Below are 17,935 nucleotides of genomic sequence, written 5' to 3' on the forward strand. Positions count from 1 at the left end.
GGTGGATCATGAGGTTTTCGGCCATCTCACAAAAGGATTCACCATGATTTTTATTGAGATTTGCAGCAAGCATATCTAAGTAAATCGCCATATACTGATGAGATAAGATTAAGGGTACCCATAGTACATGGGGTACCCTACGACAGAAAGTCGTTCCTCGTGTACATCAAGAGAAACCCTAAGAAAACTTGAGATATGCAGCATATCTGGAGAAATCACCATATGTTTAATGAAATTGGGTTATTCCGGCATGAAGTAACAGATAACTCAGTGAATATCCAAGCTTAAGGGTACCTGAAGAAATCACAATATGTTTGATGAAATTGGGTTATTCCAGCATGAAGTAACAGATAACTCAGTGAATATCCAAGCTTAAGGGTACCTGAGGTACCCCACGTACCTTGTCAGTAATGCCGAACAGGGTTACACAGTAGGATGATTATCTTCACATTCATCTCTTAAGATAAGGGGATCAACAAAAGTGCTAAAAGTAGCAGAAAAACAAGCATCGGTATCAGGGGTACCTTATGGAGACTTCATTAGAGATACCTGTTGGTTATTTTTATAAGCAATTGCTACCAATGCCAATGTGCAAGTATACACAACAAGTAATAAAGTGATGAGTATTCAAGATCGTCTCCACAGGGATTGATGTTACTAGAAATGCTATAGCAATCACAATAGTGCAAATCAACTTAAGGCTGAAGCTAACAATTGTAAAGTAATTTCTATCGTAATTAATGATTGTGAGAGAATTAAATAAAACAATACTGTAATGAAATAAACTATGTTAAATGTGTCTAAAATTCAATTGAGATCATAGTAGTTGAATGATCAAATTCTCCTTACGGGGATGACTATTTTGTTCATCAATTTATCACCAGTTGTTACGGCAAGTGCTGCAGCACTGGACAGAATAAATCTGCATCCTCAGCTATGGCATATTGGAAGTCTCATACCCTTAAATCTATTAACAATGACCAGTTGCTAATCTACTTATGGCATGACATTATGATCTTTAGTCTCTCCACCCTACAAGGTGAACACCTATGTCTAGTGTGTCATAAATCCTAACTTCAAATATTGCCCTTATGGGATTCAAGATAACTTAATCTAGGAAACTCAACTTAAGATCAGGTAATACTTTAATAATATCCACTAAGACATGCCATTTTGCTGCTTTATGTTAATTGAAACTATTAAATAGGTGGTCAACCGAAATAATAGTTATATTCATACAAACTACTAGAGTAAAATGCTACAGCAATGACATAACAACTTATAAGAACAGTCAAGAACCCAATGGATTATTTGTCACTCAATTACAAGTAAATCTAGTTAATATTCTGAATGAGAAAAATAAACATAAATATATTGATCAAGGGATACATTAAACAATTAAAGGAAGAAGAGAAATATAAGTTGAGCACGGTGAAAGACAAATCCAAATAATTCTGCACAATTCTTCAATGTTGCCGAAACAGCACTCTCCAATTCTGATCTTCCTCTTATTTCCTTTGTAATTATTCTAATGATAATTCCCTTCCGTCGTTCTATGTCGTGCATGCCTCCCTTTTATATTGCAAATTAGGGTAAACAAAAGCCCATGAGCGTGTATGCATTAAATTAGGAACATGCAGATTATGATTCTGTGGTTGACCCGCGCCTAAGTTTTCTCCCGCATTGTTCTCAGATTGCTACAACACTGGTTGCTCTAACATCTGCAACCACACTGCACTATTCCCTATTGTGCTTTACTTCTTTTGTGGTTGTCTTCTTTCCTCCTCTTGCTCGCCTAATGCCTCAACATCCCCTCATGAATCAAGACTTTCTGAAAACCTACAATTATGCACCTGATTTTAGTACAAATTACTTTGATTTAAGCAAAACTTATTAAGACTCAACTAAAATGAATGTTTACGCAAAATATAACCAAAATGTAATAAAACCATCTTCTTTGATCTCTAAGTTATCTTGATTTAAGCCTAGAAAAGATGTAATAACTCTCATTTCCTAGAGTTATCAGTACCCCTACTTATCTCCATGGGCTTTCAGACCAAGATTTGTTAGGAGACCTGCTATCCTCAATCGCCTTCAAGATGGCTGACTTGGCTACTCACTTCTCCACTCTTGGCACAACTAGCCTCAGATTAGCACTTCATTCTTTGGTCATGATGCGTTCAAAAGTATTGTCAACTATGTTCTTCTGTTGAGGGTACCTCTGAAGCTGCAAGAAAGGAGCCCTATGATTTTGCTTTCGTCCTTAAAGTATGTGAAGGAAAGGTACCCTTAATTGAAGTAGATTTTGAGGTAATCGATAAACCACTTCTCAAATGACTGAAGAAGGCATTAAAGTCCTCACCAGAGTGATCTATACATGGCAGTCACTAGAAAACAAAATATGGGTGATGGTAGGGTACCCTTACAACACCCTCTACTTATACTTGGTGGTTTATCCTCAAAAGCAGATGAACAGTTTGGGTTAATTAGCTTCGCCCTCTTCAACTTGTCCAAATTGGCAGCCATTTCTAAGCAAATAGGAAAGGGAGCCCATCTTTCTTTTTTGGGTTCTCGGAGTACTCCTTCAGCCGTTATCTTTTATCTTGGTACATCTGTTCCAACACTTTTACTGAGTAAGAGAGGATGTATTGTCTGAGTTTTTGGGTGACCTGGTTCACATCTTAAGATGTGAGGAGGTTAGGTACACCTCATAGAAGAAGTCGTACCTGTTGAGTGTTAGAAAATGCATATTTATAAAGGAGAAAACCGTCATTTTACATTTCAAGTCTTACTAACACCTTTACTTTCATGAATTTAACCTTCTTTTGATTTAATTCCGTTTGTTTTATTTTAATTAAGTATTTTATGTATTTTAGGGGCATTATAGTTATTTCACAATAAAGGAGAGATCAGACGGCAAAACGGACATCACTTTTGAACTCAGGACGGTCGAAAACCTTAGGAGGAGCATAAAAAGAAAAATGGCACTATTCACATGTATGGTACTATTCACGTATATGGTACTGTATACGTTACTGTTCACAACATTGTTCACATAGACGGATCGATGACGTGGCATTGACCGATGATGTGGCATTGACCGATGAGGTGTCACGATCCTGTTGGGCTAAAATTCTTATGTACTGTTGATGGTGACGAGGCAGCATATCAGTGGATGAAAAATCTCGCGTACGGTACATGCATCACACAGGATTATTTTCAACCAAACCGTGTTACTGTTCATCCGAGTCAAACCGCGTTACTGTTCATCTGAGTCAAACCGTGTTACTGTTCATCCGCATGGTCAAACCGTGGACTGTTGACTGATGACGTGGCGCAATCCTGAGCGTCCAAACTGTTTTTAATCCGATGGCCATGATTTACTCCATGTATCTATAAAAAGGGGGCCTCCCCCCCCTAATTTGATATCTCTGAATCCATGTTTGGACTCTGTTTTCTGTAATTCCCTCTCCATCTTGTATTTTCTTCGTATTTTAATAAATTCCCATTTTGCCCCTAGTTCAATTATGAGTGGCTAATTTTCTTTCAAGCTTGGGTTGAAGGTGAAGTCTCAACATGTGTCATGGGCTTAATTTGGTAAATTTATTTTCTCTTCCCCTCTAGTTTTTGTGGATGTTTTGACTTCTTGTCGACAAATAATAATAATCTTGTCTAGATACCGCCTTAGTTACACTGGCTCTCTAGTATAAGGTTATTATTATTTGGCACGATAAGCCCTTAGCACCATATTGATTAGAGCGTGGTTCATGAGGTGTGGATTCCCCCCTCATGATTTAATTGGCATTAATACGGATTATTTAGCCCATGATGCATGTTGATACGGATCCAGATACCCAAGTACGTCAATTTAATAGATTTTCTCTTCAATTTATTTTCTCCATTGCAATTCCAATTTTAGAATTTATTCTCGCCATTTTAATTTAAGTCTTAGCATATTCCAAATCGTTTCCACCATAAATTCAACCACTCATTTACAAAATTAATTCTACACATAATTAAAATCCACCTCTTCGTGGGATCGACACTCGTCACCATTGATCTATACTACAATAGATTCGTGCGCTTGCTAGTACATTAAAATTTGCACAACAAGTTTTTGGCGCCGTTGCCGGGGAGGTAAGTAATTTTAATTTATAGAATTAATTTTTGTGAATAATTTCTTTTATTTGTTTTATTGTATTTTTTATTAAAAAAAAAAAAGTGAATCCGCATTTAGAGGTTAGTAATTTCTTTTCTTTTTCTCTTCTTTAAATTTATGTAATTTAATTTTCAAGTTATTTTTTTTTCTTTGTAATTTTTGTTTATCTTACTAATTCTTTTTAGTTAATTTATTTCACGTATTTATTTTTGTGTATTTTTATAGAAAGTTTGTAATAGCGCAATAAGGTTAGTATCGTAATTCCTCCCTCTTCTTTATTTTTATTTATTTTGTTCGCATCTTTATTTTTTATTTTATTTGTTTTGCATGCATGGTCGAAGGTCATTAGTACCCAATCTTGAACCTATAGACCTTGAACTTGAGAAAACACTTCGCACACACAAACAAGTAAAAAATAAAATGGATTTGCAACCACATGAGAGGCCATTTAAAGATTATTTCAGTCCTTTAGCAAATTTGAGCACATCATGTATAAGATACCCAAATGTAGCTGCTAGGAGTTTTGAATTAAAACCCAGTGTGCTAAATTGTCTCCCCACATTTTATGGCCTAGAAAATGAGGATCCATATAATCATCTGAATGATTTTCATGCCATTTGTCAAACTTTTAAATATGAAAATTTTTCAAACGATGATGTTAAACTTAGACTATTCCCATTTTCTTTAAAAGATAGAGCTCGTTCATGGTTAAATACTTTACCTGCTAATAGCATTTCATCATGGGAACAAATGGTAACGAAATTTTTGAATAAATATTTCCAGTGCATAAAACCAACGCTATTCGCAGGGAAATCTCGGAGTTTACCCAGAGAGAGGACGAGCAGTTTTTCGAAACATGGGAGCGATTCAATGGGCTATTCTTGAAGTGTCCACATCATGGGTACGAGAAATGGCACCAATGCCAATACTTTTTAGAGGGATTATTACCAAATGTGCAAGAATGGCTAATGGCAACAAGTGGAGGAGAGCTAATGTCAAAAAGTGCATCAGAGATTTGGGAATTCTTCCAGCGACAAGCGGATAATTCCCAACAACGGAGTCGATCATTCAAGAATACTAGAAGAATTAAGGGAGTAAATGAGGTTCACATTGGCGAGTCAACTTCGGGAATCAAAGAAGTCAAGGAGATGGTTGAAGGTCTTGCTCGACAAATAGCATCGTTATCGACTGCTAAATCAACAGAACCACATGACCCTGACTCATACTCCGATCAAGCCAATGCCATAGGTGTAATGAGAAAGCCATCAAATTATAACCCATACTCCAACACATATAACCCTGGATGGAGAGACCACCCCAATTTTTCATGGTCTCAAGGATTCCAACAGAATGGACCAGCAGCTCCAGCTCCACCAATTCCTCAAATTCCTCAAGCCTCTCAGCCCCCATTTAGACCATACAATCAGAACCAGAACTATTCTCAACCTAGACCATGGGAGGATTCATTCCAGAATCTCAAGAATCTTACTCACTCTACGATTGAGCAACAGAACCGCACCATTGATGGACTACGAAATGAATTGAGAGCGGGCTTCAACTCACAAGCCCAATCAGTTTCAAGCCTCGAGAAGATGGTAGGACAACTTGCCTCTTCAGTTCAAACCTTGGCAATGACTGTTGAGAAAGGCAAATTTCCAAGTCAACCAGTGCCTAATCCTAAAGGAGTACATGAAACAAGTACCAGTTCACCACAGCAGCATGGAGAGGTCAAAGTAGTAATGTCCTTGCGAAAAGGAAAGGAAGTCGACAACAAAGTGGAGATGCCGGTGACAAAAGAAAATCAAATTGTACCTGTGAATGTTGAGGACTCACCACCGGAAGAAAAAGAAGAAACCAACCCACGAGAATATGTTCCTAAAGCTCCATTTCCTCAGAGGTTAGCAAAAGGCAAAAAGGAAAAATCCACAGGTGAGATTCTCGAAATCTTCAAACAGGTAAGTGTTAACATCCCTTTACTTGATGCTATTAAACAAGTTTCATCTTATGCCAAGTTTCTTAAAGACCTTTGTACTAAAAAGAGAAATATGCATGTGCAAAAGAAGGCATTTTTAACAGAAAACGTTAGTTCTATACTCCAACATAAAATTCCTTTAAAATGCAAAGACCCAGGCTCCCCCACTATTTCATGTAGCATAGGGAACCACACAATTGAGAATGCTTTGTTGGATTTAGGAGCTAGTGTAAATTTGTTGCCTTATTCTGTATTTGTGAAACTTGGACTTGGAGAATTACACCCAACTCCAGTGGTGTTACAGCTTGCAGATCGGTCCACGAAAATACCTCGTGGTATTGTGGAGGACGTGCTTATCCAGGTAGACAAGTTTTATTTTCCTGTTGATTTCATTGTAATTGACACTCAACCAATACAGGATTCAAGGAAGCACATCCCCATTATTCTAGGCTGACCTTTCTTGGCAACTGCGGATGCTCACATTCAATGCAGGACTGGAAATATGCAGTTGTCCTTCGGCAACATGACTATGGAGCTAAACATCTTCAACATTGCAAAACAACCTCACAGTGCAGATGATGGAATTGTTGATGTGGATTTAATTGAAACAATAGTTGATAACACTTTTCTTTCAAACCTTAGTGATGATCCTTTACAAACATGTTTAACTCACTTTTGTTTGGATTTTGATATTGACAGATTGGTCGATGAGGTCAACGCCCTACTTGACTCAGCACCATCCATGGACACTAATAAATGGAAGTCAAGAGTTGAACAACTAGCACCATCAGAGAAGAAACTCATCCCATCATCATAATCACCACCGAAACTCGAGCTCAAACCATTGCCCAACACATTGGAATATGCATTTTTGGGAGAAGAAAGTACTCTGCCGGTAATCATCTCATCATCCCTAAATGACGAACAAAAAGGTAAGTTGTTGGATGTTTTAAAAGAGCACAAAGGAGCATTAGGATGGACCATAGCGGACATAAAAGGTATAAACCCAGTAGACTGCATGCATTACATTCACCTTGATGAAAATGCTAAATCTACTAGGGAAATGCAACGTCGGTTAAATCCTAATATAAAAGAAGTTGTTAGAACTGAAGTCCTTAAGCTATTAGATGCAGGTATCATTTACCCAATTTCTGATAGTTCATGGATTAGTCCTGTACAAGTTGTCCCCAAAAAGTCAGGAGTCACAGTAGTTACGAATGCTGATAATGAATTGATACCCACTAGAGTAACTACAGGATGGCGTGTATGCATTGATTATAGAAAGTTGAATTTTGTCACACGTAAAGACCATTTTCCTTTACCATTTATTGATCAAATGCTTGATAGATTAGCAGGCTATGAATTTTATTGCTTTCTAGATGGCTACTCAGGATATAATCAGATTCCTATAGCACCAAAAGATCAAGAGAAAACTACTTTCACTTGCCCTTTTGGCACATTTGCATATAGGAGAATGCCATTTGGATTATGTAATGCACCTGCTACATTTCAACGATGCATGTTGAGCATTTTTTCTGATATGGTTGAACGATTCCTTGAAGTCTTTATGGATGACTTTTCTGTCTTTGGTGACTCATTTGATCAATGTTTACATCATCTAACACTAGTTCTGCAGAGATGTGTCAAGAAGAACTTGGTCTTAAATTGGGAGAAATGTCATTTTATGGTAAAACAAGGTATTGTTCTCGGTCACATCATTTCGAGCAAAGGTATTGAGGTTGACAAAGCCAAGGTGGATCTCATTTCTAATCTTCCTTCACCCAAAACAGTCAGAGAAGTAAGATCTTTCCTTGGGCATGCTGGTTTCTATAGACGTTTCATTAAAGATTTTAGCAAAGTTTCTAGACCCTTATGCAATTTACTTGCTAAGGATGTACCTTTTATCTTTAATGATTCATGTCTTATGGCGTTTGAAAAATTAAAACAGTTGTTGACATCATCACCCATCATTCAGGCCCCAAACTAGAGCTTACCATTTGAGCTAATGTGTGATGCATCTGATTATGCAGTAGGAGCAGTATTAGGACAAAGAGTTGATCGAATTCCCCACGTTATTTACTATGCTAGTATGACATTAAATGATGCACAGTTGAACTATTCAACTACTGAAAAAGAAACGCTAGCAGTAGTGTTTGCATTGGAAAAATTTCGATCATATCTCATTGGTTGTAAAATAATTATATTCACGGATCATGCTGCTCTTAAATATCTTCTCACAAAGAAATATGCAAAAGCCAGACTAATTCGTTGGGTGTTACTTTTGTAGGAGTTTGACTTGGAATTCAAAGATAAGAAAGGCACAGAGAATGTTGTGGCGGACCACCTCTCTCGTCTCCATTTTGACACAATTACAGAATCATTACCATTGAATGAGTCATTTCCAGATGAACAATTAATGAATGTGGAAGTATTACCTTGGTATGCTGATATAGTTAATTATCTTGTTATAGGTAAACTTCCAGAGCATTGGACCAAGCAAGACAAGGCTAAATTCTTTGCAGAAATAAAGAATTTCTTTTGGGATGACCCGTATTTGTTCAAGTATTGTGCAGACCAAATTATTAGACGATGCGTCCCAGAAAGTGAAATTCAGAATATCCTTTCATTCTGCCATGAACAAGCTTGTGGAGGCCATTTCAGCGCTAAGAAAACAGCGACTAAAGTTTTACAATGTGGTTTCTATTGGCCAACTGTATTTCGAGATGCTTACACTTTCTGTTCTTCATGTGATAGGTGTCAACGAATGGGGAGCATTACGCGAAGGAATATGATGCCACTAAATCCAATTTTAGTGGTTGAGATTTTTGATGTATGGGGTATCGACTTCATGGGACCCTTTCCCCCGTCTTTTGGCCATCAATACATATTGGTTGCTGTTGACTACGTATCGAAATGGGTAGAAGCAATTTCATGTAGAACCAATGATCACAAGGTGGTGATAGGATTTTTGAAAAGCAATATTGTCTCACGCTTTGGATTCCCTCGAGCAATAATCAGTGATGGTGGTGCCCACTTTTGTAACAAAGCATTCAAAGCTCTTTGACAAAGTATTCAATCACACACAAAGTGGCGACTCCGTATCATCCGCAAACCAGTGGCCACGTTGAGATCTCCAATAGAGAAATAAAGTACATATTAGAAAAAATGGTGAGGCCAGACAGAAAAGATTGGTCATTAAGACTTGATGATGCCTTATGGGCATATAGAACGGCTTTCAAGACCCCGATTGGGATGTCACCCTACAGGCTAGTGTATGGAAAAGCTTGCCACCTGCCTGTGGAACTCGAGCATCGTGCATATTGGGCCATCAAGAAATTCAATTTTGACATGCAGCAAGTCAGCTCAGAAAGAAGATTACAGCTAGCAGAACTTGAAGAAATTCGCAATGATGCATACGAAAATGCCAAGATTTACAAGCAACGAATAAAAGTCTTCCATGATAAGCAAATTATGAGAAAATCGTTCACTCCAGGTCAGAAAGTGCTTTTATTCAATTCTCGCTTGCACCTATTCCCAGGTAAGTTACGCTCTCGTTGGTCTGGCCCATTTATTGTTCATATTATTTTTCCACATGGGGCAATTGAAATTAAGGACCCAAAGAACGGTGTCACGTTTAAAGTTAATGGTCAAAGATTAAAGCCATATCTAGAATACCAACCACATGGAGAAGACATCGAGATAAATTTGAGTAACCCACCAAATTTGAATTGATTTTTTTTCTTTTCGTTGATTTGATTTTTCTTTCTTTCTTTTTATTATTATTCTTTTGCTAATTGAAATTGTTTTTGCATAAGTGTGTTTATTTTACCATTAAGTTTTCTCTTATCATTTTTAATCATGAGTCTCATACTTAGACCGTTCCTCTTGAACATTCTTAAATCACTTCAACGTGTCAAAACTCATCTCAAAAGGCAGATTCAATTTTGTAAAACACAACCCATTTGGGCTCTACAACCACCAGAGTTAGTAGCCTATGTTGAGGGTTTAGAACGCCAACTCAGAGACATTGAGAGAAGTGTTTACGACATCCAGTTGGAGCTTGAGGTAAATTCAATAAGAGGACGATTTTAATTTTCTTTGTGTGTTTTAATTTTTTTTTTCTATTTGTGTGCTTTAGTTTGTTACCCCGGTGAAGTGGCGGATAACGGTACTCCGTGACAATCAAGTTGGTTACTTCAATTTCCCATAATAACTGATATTCTGAGGCGAAAGTATGGACAGAAACGAGACTCTAGCGAAGCTTCACAAGCGATTCCCTTCACTTCCTCAGAATGCCCTCCTTACGGTCTATAAAGCTCGGTCCGAACGCATGCGATTACTTATGAGGAATAACATACCTGCTGACATCCGTTGGTTAATTGAGGCTAAAGTACGATCGGCAGGTGAGTTACCTCCAAAATTTATTGCATACATGCCTGGTTGTGGTAAAGGAAATTATGCAAGAAAACGACGAGCTCGAAGAATTTCTGTTGCTTGTCATAAGTGTGCCAGAATGAGTTGCAATAAAAACCCATGTTCTTTAGGAATGGTGTCTGATAACAGGGAAGATAAGATTCAATTCATTAAGGATGGCTTGAATAAGGAGTCATTGGATGATATCCTTTTGTCTCTTGAAACGCATCCCAGTGGATATGTACAAGGAGCGATTCTCCAGTTATGGCCATTATTCCAGAAAGAGCATGCACGATATAGTCTCGGGAATCTGACTATAAACGACCCTGTTTGCCAGTTTATAAGAAAACTGGATAGGAAGCCTATCCTCGACCCATAGAGGGCGTTCAAACCGTTTCTGGACGTAAAACCAGAGGAAGATGTGAGCCACAGTCGCAACTACCTGTAAATATCCTTTCACTTTACTGTTATTTTATTTCACTATTGTTTTATTGTGTGTATTATTGTCCTTAATAATTTTATTACTGTTTGCTTTTTCCTTTTTACTGTTTCCTTTTTGACTCGCGAGCCACGTACTTTACGCGTTATTTGACACTGACATGTTACCTCATACACAACTGTGACCCATTGTCACCAAGACTCTTAAATGTGATTGTTTTTTGTCAAGCACTCACAAATTTTTTTTTGAGAAGTATCCTAATGGCAGCTACTCCAAATAGACAATTCAAGAACATTTGTGTGCTTTCTGGATTTACATATGGCAAACATAAAGAGTTCGTTGAGGCAGCCATAGATCTTGGTCGCAGCATAGCAGCGAAAAAATTACACTTGGTGTATGGAGGAGGTAATCGAGGGTTATCAAAAATGGTCTCAGAAGCAACTTTTATCAGAGGCAGCCAAGTGTTAGGCATCATCCCAAGAGCCCTAAAACCTTTGGGCAGTTCGTCTGACTCATCAACTGGAAAAGAGTTAGTCGTCTCAGGTATGCAAGAAAGAATAACTGAAATGCTTAATCATGCTGATGCTTTTATTTTCCTTCCATGAGATCTTGCAACACTAGAGGCACTTATCACACTAGCATCTTGGGCCCATCTGCACATCCACCAGAAACCCATCGGTTTGTTAAATGTCAATAACTTTTATGATGGCTTTATCGCATTTCTTAACCATGCAATAAAAAACTATTTCATTCCCTCTAATGCGAAAAAACTTTTTATTTGTGCTCACACTGCTAATGAGCTACTTGATATGTTACAAGCTTATAGACCAGAGCCAGACCCCTGGACCTTTGTGTTGGAGCATCCAAATAATGATGGTAACAGTAGCCGCAGTAAGAAGTACAAATTAGATTTAACTCTCCGCTTGTAAATATTATTTTCTGTGTTGCACTACCCAGGTGATGTCTTCTAAACTCTACTTCTTTCCTTTCAAACATTGAGGACAATGTTTCGTTCTGGTTGGGGGGAGGGAATAGTCGACAATTATGAAATTTTGGTTAAGTTTTTACTAATTTTTTGTTGTAGAAACTAACTATTGCTAATTTTTTGTGTTAAAGATGGCTGAATATGGAGTGTAGTGACTCTAGAAACGCATCTTCATCGTTTAAAAAAAAATTTTCAGACATTTTCTTTTTCTTTATTCTATTTTTATGTTTATTTTTCTTCTTCTTTTTATTTTCTCCTCTATAAATATACATTTTCCAACTTTTGAGTCGAAGATGGCTGAATATGGAGTGTAGTGCCTCTAGAAACGCATCTTCTTTAAAAAAAAATCATTTTCTTTTTCTATCATTTTAAGTGTAACTTTTCTAATTAATTTTTCTACATCATTTTCACATTTCTGCATGCATATTTTTCTTTTATGTTTAGAATAGGTTGAGGGGTAGAATGTTGTTTAAAAAAAAAAAATTGTGTGATTTGTTTTAACATTGGATGACATGATTAATTTCAAATTTTAGTATTTGTATTATCTTTGGTCTTAAGTGATGTTACATTATGTTTGCTACTCTACATGTTGATGTTGGAGACAAATATGAGTTGCTTGAAGAATGAACATGTCATAATAAGTACCAAGTGAGTTTTGAGCCTATTATTTTTCTTGGAGAATAACCCTTTTGCCCACTCTTTATACAGCTTAGCAGTTTATTATTTTACACACGATCTCTAGATTTCTTTTGAGTTAACCCTTAAAAAAAAAAAAAAAGTGTGTTGCTACATTGGGAGGCCCATCTAACTAGTAGATATGGATGATTATTTAGAGCCCTAAAAGACGATGGAAATGCCATCTTTGATCCGTTTGAGCCTTTCTAGCCATCCCTTTTATTAAATATCCATAGTTAACCCTTTTGAGCCTTTAAAAAAAAAAAAAACCTTTTCTTTGTCAACTTATCATCTTGACCCACTCCGATTTGGAGTATTACCCGATGTCTTATAAGTTCCATCACCTATTTATGTTTGAGAAAATGTAAATAATTATGTTGTTCAATGAAGTTATGCCAAATAAAAGCAAAAAACAAAAATAAAAGTTGTTGTTTCAAAAGAATAAAAATAAAAATAATAGGTGAAATCCACCTTGCAACTTCAAAAAAAAAAAAAAATTCTCTGCACTTTTCTCAAACATACACTTTGTTTTCCTTATTTCCCTTCTTTGTTAGCCATGTCCCTAGCCTACGTTACGTCCTAATAAAAGTCCTTCTTGATTTTAGGGAACTATAGTTTGAAGTAGAAGCTAGTTATATGGGCTAAAAAGATGAAGTGATGCATAATAATAAAAAAAAAGAGATAAATAAAGTGGGTTGACTAGCATTTTTGTTTGACTTGAGATCGTATTATTTCTAAGCTGAGGGCATATTTATTTCATCTTGGTGAGAGCATGTGATATCACTTCTTTGTTATTTTCTCTCAATTACCATTCATTGAAGTGACTATTTTTATTGGTTTTAATTTCTTTGTGAGAGTGTCACTACTTCCAGTGAGATTTTGGGGTTTGACATGTCATTCTTGAAAGTAGCTATGACAAAGTCTACTGGGCTGATTCATGTGGATGGTTGATGTGGGTGTGATGTTGCTTTAGACTGGAGATAATGCTTATACTTTTATTTGATTGCTATCATTAATCTGGTGGAATAAATATGAGTGTTTCTATTAAAAAAAAAATATTTTGAATTTGAATTTTGTTTTCGCTTTATTTGCTAGGGACTAGCAATAAGCTGGTTGGGGGGTGTGTTGAGTGTTAGAAAATGCATATTTATAAAGGAGAAAACCGTCATTTTACATTTCAAGTCTTACTAACACCTTTACTTTCATGAATTTAACCTTCTTTTGATTTAATTCCGTTTGTTTTATTTTAATTAAGTATTTTATGTATTTTAGGGGCATTATAGTCATTTCACAATAAAGGAGAGATCAGACGGCAAAACGGACATCACTTTTGAACTCAGGACGGTCGAAAACCTTAGGAGGAGCATAAAAAGAAAAATGGCACTATTCACATGTATGGTACTATTCACGTATATGGTACTGTATACGTTACTGTTCACAACATTGTTCACATAGACGGATCGATGACGTGGCATTGACCGATGATGTGGCATTGACCGATGAGGTGTCATCCGAGTCAAACCGTGTTATTGTTCATCCGCATGGTCAAACCGTGGACTGTTGACTGATGACGTGGCGCAATCCTGAGCGTCCAAACTGTTTTTAATCCGATGGCCATGATTTACTCCATGTATCTATAAAAAGGGGGCCTCCCCCCCCTAATTTGATATCTCTGAATCCATTTTTGGACTCTGTTTTCTATAATTCCCTCTCCATCTTGTATTTTCTTCGTATTTTAATAAATTCTCATTTTGCCCCTAGTTCAATTATGAGTGGCTAATTTTCTTTCAAGCTTGGGTTGAAGGTGAAGTCTCAACATGTGTCATGGGCTTAATTTGGTAAATTTATTTTCTCTTCCCCTCTAGTTTTTTTGGATGTTTTGACTTCTCGTCGACAAATAATAATAATCTTGTCTAGATACCGCCTTGGTTACACCGGCTCTCTAGTATAAGGTTATTATTATTTGGCACGATAAGTCCTTAGCACCATATTGATTAGAGTGTGGTTCATGAGGTGTGGATTTTCCCCTCATGATTTAATTGACATTAATAAGGAATATTTAGCCCATGGTGCATGTTGATACGGATCCAGATACCCAAATACGTCATTTTAATAGATTTCTCTTCAATTTATTCTCGCCATTTCAATTCCAATTTTAGGATAATCTAACTCACTTTCACCACAAATCCTACCACCCATTTAGAAAAATTAATTCTACACACAATTAAACTCCACCTCCTCATGGGATCAACACTCGTCACCATTGATCTATTCTATAATAGATTCGTGCGCTTGCAAGTTCAATAAAATTTGCACAACAAGTTTTTGGCGCCGTTGCCGGGGAGGTAAGTTATTTTAATTCGTAAAATTAATTTTTGTGAATAATATCTTTTATTTATTTTCTTGTATTTTTTTCTTATTAAAAAAAAAGAAGAAAAAAAAGTGAATCTGCGTTTGGAAGCAATAATTTCTTTTCTTTCTCTATTCTTTACAATTCTGTAATTTAATTTTCAAGTTATTTTTTTTTCTCTTTGTAATTTTTATTTATCTTACTAATTTATTTTTAGTTAATTTATTTCACGTATTGTTTTTGTCTATTTTTATAGTAAGGTTTTAACAGCGTAATAAGGTTAGTATTGTAATTTCTCATTCTTTATTTTTATTTGTTTTGTTCCCATTTATTTTGTGTTCTTTGCATGCATGGTCAAAGGTCATTATTACCTAATCTTGAACTAGAAAAAAACAATGCACACACACAAACACGTTAAAAATAAAATGGATTTGCAACAACAAGCACCACCACAGGAGAGGCCATTTAAGAACTACTTCAGTCCTTTAGCTAATTTGAGCACATCATGCATAAGATACCCAAATGTAACTGCTAAGAGTTTTGAACTAAAACCTAGTGTGCTAAATTGTCTCCTAACATTTTATGGCTTATAAAATGAGGACCCATATAATCATCTGAATGATTTTCATGCTATTTGTCAAACTTTTAAATACGAGAATTTTTCAGACGATGATGTTAAACTCAGATTATTCCCATTTTCTTTAAAGGATAGAGCTCGTTCACGACTCAATACATTACCTGCCAATAGCATCACATCATGGGAATAAATGGTAACTAAATTTTTGAATAAATATTTCCCAGTGCATAAAACCAATGCTATTCGCAGGGAAACTTCAGAGTTTACCCAGAGAGAAGACGATCAGTTTTTAGAAACATGGGAGCGATTCAATAGGCTACTCTTGAAGTGTCCACATCATGAGTACCAGAAATGGCACCAATGCCAATACTTTTTGGAAGGATTATTGCCGAATGTACAAGAATGGCTAATGGCAACAAGTGGAGGAGAGCAAATGTCAAAAAGTGCATTAGAGATTTGGGAATTCTTCCAGCGACAAGCGGATAATTCCCAACAACGGAGTCGATCACTCAGGAATACTAAAAGAATTAAAGGAGTGAATGAGGTTCACATTGGCGAGTCAACTTCAGGAATCAAAGAAGTCAAGGAGATGGTTGAAGGTCTTTCTCGACAAATATCATTATTATTGACTGCTAAATCAACAGAACCACATGACCATGACTCATACCCAGATCAAGCCAATGCCATAGGTGTAATGAGAAAACCATCAAATTACAACCCATACTCCAACACATATAACCCTGGATGGAGAGGCCACCCAAATTTTTCATGGTCTCAGGGATTCCAACAGAATGGACCAGCAGCTCCAGCTCCACCAATGCAACAAATTCCTCAAGTTCCTCAAGCCTCTCAGCCACCATTTAGACCATACAATCAGAACCAAAACTACTCTCAACCCAGACCATGGGAGGATGCATTCCAGAATTTCAAGAATGTTACTCACTCCACGATTGAGCAACAGAACCGTACCATTGATGAACTACAAAATAAGATGAGAGCAGGCTTCAACTCATAAGGCCAATCAGTTTCAAGCCTCGAGAAGATGGTGGGACAACTTGCTTCTTCAGTTAAGACCTTGGCAATAACTGTTGAGAAAGGCAAGTTTCCAAGTCAACCAGTGCCTAATCCTAAAGGAGTGCATGAAGCAAGTACCAGTTCACCACAGCAGCATGGAGAGGTCAAAGAAGTCATGACCTTACGAAAAGGAAAAAAAGTCGACAACAAAGTGGTGACGCAGGTGACAAAAGAAAATCAAATTGTACCTGTGAATGTTGAGGACTCACCATCGGAAGAGAAAGAAGAAACCAACCCACGAGAATATGTTCCCAAAGCTCCATTTCCTCAGAGGTTAGCTAAAGGAAAGAAGGGAAAATCCACAGGTGAGATTCTTGAAATCTTCAAACAGGTAAGTGTTAACATCCTTTTACTTGATGCTATAAAGCAAGTTCCATCTTATGCCAAGTTTCTTAAAGACCTTTGTACTAAAAAGAGAAACATTCACGTTCAAAAGAAGGTCTTTTTAATAGAAAATGTTAGTTCTATACTCCAACACAAAATTCCTTTAAAATTCAAAGACCCAGGCTCCCCCACTATCTCATGTAGTATAGGGAACCACACAATTGAGAATGCTTTGTTAGATTTCGGAGCTAATGTAAATCTGTTACCTTACTCAGTATTTGTGAAACTTGGACTGAGAGAATTACACCCAACTCCAGTGGTGTTACAACTTGCAGATCGGTCCACGAAAATACCTCGTGGTATTATGGAGGACGTGCTTATCCAGGTAGACAAGTTTTATTTTCTTGTTGATTTCATTGTAATTGACACTCAACCAATACAGGATTCAAGGAAGCACATCCCCATTATCCTAGGCCGACCTTTCTTGGCAACTGCCGATGCTCACATTCAATACAGAACTGGAAATATACAGTTGTCCTTTGGCAACATGACTATGGAGCTAAACATCTTCAACATTGCCAAACAACCTCACAATGCAGATGATGAAATTATTGATGTGAATTTAATAAAAACAATAGTTGATAATATTTTTCTTTCAAACCTCAATGATGATCCTTTACAAACATGTTTAACTCACTTTGGTTTTGATTTTGATATTGACAGATCGATCGATGAAGTCAACGCTCTACTTGACTCAGCACCATCCATGGACACTAATAAATGGAAGTCAAGAGTTGAACCACTAGCACCATCAGAGAAGAAACTCATCCCATCATCAGAATCACCACTGAAACTCGAGCTCAAACCACTACCCAACACTTTGGAATATTCATTTTTGGGAGAAGAAAGTACTCTACCGGTAATCATCTCATCCTCCCTAAATGAAGAACAAAAAGGTAAGTTGTTG

General features: G+C 36.8%; 1 non-coding gene and 1 pseudogene across 1 annotated transcript; one reads left to right on the forward strand and one right to left on the reverse strand.

Annotated features, from left to right (window-relative positions):
- Positions 1 to 8,388, forward strand: part of LOC112099109 — a 60,390-nt pseudogene extending 52,002 nt beyond the window's left edge.
- Positions 4,960 to 5,063, reverse strand: LOC112099376. Its single transcript, XR_002906180.1, has one exon. It is a non-coding gene; the product is annotated as a small nucleolar RNA R71 (small nucleolar RNA).
- Positions 8,389 to 17,935: the final 9,547 nt, after the last annotated feature.

Source organism: Citrus clementina, unplaced genomic scaffold (assembly GCF_000493195.1).
Source record: "Citrus clementina cultivar Clemenules unplaced genomic scaffold, Citrus_clementina_v1.0 scaffold_4, whole genome shotgun sequence".
NCBI lineage: Eukaryota > Viridiplantae > Streptophyta > Magnoliopsida > Sapindales > Rutaceae > Citrus > Citrus x clementina.